Raw genomic sequence first — 4,130 nt, forward strand, 5'->3', positions numbered from 1 at the left:
TTTGGGTAGATTATGCAATAAGGGTGATATTGAGGCCTAGGGCTACATCTCATTTTATATTCATTAAGTGGTTGGTATAGAAAACATTCTACAGCCAAATCTGATAACTCTTAGATTCTTTAACTTTTTTCTGATCAGGGATAGTCAGAGATATAGAAAAACATGGGTAAAGAGCTATGTAGACAAAACTCAATGACAGGCACCATATGTCTTCATTATGAATTAGGGGAATAAAAGTTATTTTTGCCAAATTATTATTTTCTCATAAGGGCTACTTTTGTACTCATTATTGTGATTATTATGTCCAATGAATATTTGGTTCTAAGAAACAAAGAGAGCTGCTGATGAAAAGAATGTGTACATGCTTGTTGGGCTGCCTAATAAATAACTATTTGATGATGATTCTGCAGTACGTTTAAAGAGCAATTCTTCTTCTGTTGCTTTAGAGAATTCATTTGGCATTCTAAAAATGGATGTAATTTCAAGCAGTGGCCAAAATGTATCAATTAGCCTGACATCTAGGTCTTTTTAACAGATCTATAAATTTCCAATTTCCTTTGCCATCTTAACCATGGTAAATCATCCTGAACAAGATCATTCTTTTGAACAACAGCCTCCTTATTAACTGAGATCAATTGAGATTAGAAAATGAAAAATACACTAGATGCTGAGAACTCTTTATGAAATCACATTTGTAGGATGAGTATTGAATGAAGATAAATGTGTTATTTTCAGTTCCCACATCATTGATTTAAAAATTTATTCTCTATACCCCACTGCCGGATTAAACACTAATATATATTTGGATGGTTTACTTGCTTGCAAGAATTATCTTTTCCCTATTGGGGTTATGTATTAATGGAAGGGAATGATTTTTAATTCCAATATTTCTTGCTTTGCATACCACATCTATTTCTACACATTAAATTGCATAAAATTGATTTTTTTATTGAATTATAAATTAATGACTAAGTCCTTTGTTTTAATTTCTGATTGATTTTCATTAACTCTTTGGATAAAACATAAGCTGCTCAGCACATCATGTGGACCCTGTGTGATCTGGGCTCTGCCTACCTTTAAAGGTAATCTTACAGCACCGTCTTCTTCTGTCTCCAAACCCCAGCTGCCCTGGCCTTCTTTCAAATCCTATGATTTCAACACTAAGGATTTTTGCACATATCATCTAAAATTTTAGTTCTTTAATAGTACCTGCTTTATTTTCTACATAACACAAATAGTACATCACTTACTTACTTAATTGCCTATCTTCTCCTATCTAGAAAGTAGGCTCCAAAAAATACATGGATTTTCATCTTTTTTTCTTCACTGCTGAATCTCTAGCATCTAGAATTGTGTGGGGTACATAGTATGCACTCAGAAAAAAATGATGAATGAACGAATGGTTCCTTATTCTGTAATACCAATTTCCCTTCCCTAAACTGAGGTAATTTGTATTCATCATCCAAATTTCAGCTTAAAAGTCACCTTTTAAAGCTACCTTTTTTTTTTTTTACCCCTAAGACAAGTCAGCTCTCTCTATTATTTGTTCTTACAATCCTCTATATTTCTAAGTTCTCCATAGAACATACTAGGATTTTAGCTTATAAACTCTACTTTTTGTAAGATAATTTGATTAATTCCTGTCTTCTCTCCTAAACTGTAAAATCTTTTTTTTAAAGATTTTTTTTTAATGTTTATGTATTTTTGATAGAGAAAGCGGGAGAGAGCCAGTGAGTGTGAATGGGGGAGGAGCACACAGAGAGAGGGAGGCACAGAACCCGAAGCAGGCTCCAGGCTCTGATCTGTCAGCACAGAGCCCGACTTGGGGCACAGACCCATGAACTGTGAGATCATGACTTGAGCCGAAGTCGGACACCTAACCAACTGAGCCACCCAGATGCCCTTCTCTCTTGTTATTAATGGTCTCTCCAACATCCAGCATAATGCCTGGGACAAAAGGATGCTCTATAAATATCTGTTAAATAAAAATGTGATGGAAGAATGATTAAGCAACACTTCATTATAACTTTCAGTCCTCTGTTCCACTTGTTCAATGTTCTCCCAACAAAAAATAGTTGTTAGTGAACCGCAAAGGAATGTTTTGCTATATTGGAGAAGTTCTTATTTAAATACGCCCCTCAATGAATTCAATAATACTTGTAGGATCCCTTAAAGTGAATGCATCATACCAGCTTCTTCATCCCCCACTTTATTTATTTAAATAAATACGTAATGGGTCTCTCCTCTAGACTGAGCCATATCGAGGGAAATAAGTCATGTAAACAATGAAAAGACTATGAGATTTAAAATATAAAGATCTCTTACCCTCTAACTGCCTGTGTAAGCTTGGCAAAGTTACTAGTTAAGCTTTTGGCTCTTTATCTGTCAAATAGAAATAGCAATACCTATTTTGTGTGGTTTATGTAGGGGTTATTAATGATGCATGGAGTATGCATGCCACGTAGTAACTGCTGAAAAGATGGCAGTTGTTACTATCACTAGAAAGTAAGCTCCTAGAGGGCAGGTTACACTGCATTTCTAGTATCTTACATATAGAATACTCTTAATAAAGATTGGTTAAAGTGAGAAGCAATGTCACTGTAGCTGAATATGTGCTCCTTCTCAACTCTCATGGGGCTGCTTACAATCTAAGCAAGAAAATAAGTTCCAAGACAGATTCATGAAATATTTAGATAATAATGAAATATAATACTTACTATAGCTTATAATAAATTATAGTAACATATGTGTTACAACCATAAGTGCTTTGCATGGCCAGGCAGGAAATGACAAGGGGTAGTTGGCTGGCCTTAGTTCACATGTTTGTGTGTGTGAGATCTATACCGGTGAGCCTCCTGTGAAAATGTTTTATTTCTTTGTCAAAATTTGGTGCTGGCTACACCAATGTTGGATAAAATGAATCAACCTGCTGCTTCTGTGTTACTATAATGGCCGACAAAATTGGGTTATTGATCCTGGGTATCAAAATGTCTTTGTGATAGTAATGGATGCTTCCCCCCGCCCTTTAACAATCAGCGGTTAGCTAACATCACAAATAGGTTCTGATGATGTTGGGTAATGTAGCTCAAATAGGGGTGTATTTGAGTGGGAGTAAATACTAGCTAGCTCTTAAAAACTAGAACATAGACTCAATTCCATATTCCACTTCTTTGTAGCATGCTCAGCACAGGTTTTCAGTTGTATTACATCATCTATAATCATTACCTATTGCTGTCCTGTCATCTCACCAAACTCTTTGCTTACAGCTGTAATAAAAGGGACTGAGATAGTGAGCACGAACAGAAGGATGTTTCTTTTCTCTAGCAGGCTCTCTCCTTTTTGGAACGTAGGTGTCTTTGTAAAGATATTTGACTTAGATCCAAACACAACGCACTCCATTAAAGGTTTTGATATGCCCACATTCACACCGAAAGCTTCAGATGCCTAATTACAGAATTGAATGCAACAATCACACTCAGTCCTGACCTTAGGTAGGAAAAGACAGGAGTACCATCTTTTAGCCACTTCAAGCCATGCAAGAATGATCCAGAATCGACCCATGCCAACTGGCAGCCAGACACAGATCAGCCTGTTCGGAGTCTACATCTGCAGGGACAAAGCCAGTCAGCTTCGTTGCTTCTAGAAGAAGCCGCTTGCCCACACACCTACATTAGGGTGGCAGGAAAACGTCCCGGACGGAGGGCCCGTGCCTCCCTGCGCACTCATACCCACACAGTACACACTTAGACGAACATACCTGAATAGTCTTATTCACAAGGACAGAGATCTGAAGACAAACACTGTGCTCACAACACTTGCAAACAAAAACACATGCGTGGAATAAAGTACTTTAAAATATCTGGGTCGGTAAAGCACACTTGGAGGCCCCGCAGGAGGCCCCTGGAAGAGTGCTTTTCTCCGAGCCTTTCACAAACTAGGCAGTCCTTCACCCCAGTGAGGATAAAACAGCAACTTTGTTGCCGGCTTGTTTATCTTTTCAATTCTCTGCTCTGCTCTTCCGTAACTCCCAGGCGGCCGGGTGGCGCCGGACCGGACGGCCGCGTCCGACTCCAGTGCCCTCCCCGCCCGGGCCGCGCGGAGGGGCGGGGCCCACCCGCGGCCAGGAAATG

This window comes from Suricata suricatta, chromosome 15 (assembly GCF_006229205.1).
Source record: "Suricata suricatta isolate VVHF042 chromosome 15, meerkat_22Aug2017_6uvM2_HiC, whole genome shotgun sequence".
In the NCBI taxonomy this organism is placed as follows: domain Eukaryota; kingdom Metazoa; phylum Chordata; class Mammalia; order Carnivora; family Herpestidae; genus Suricata; species Suricata suricatta.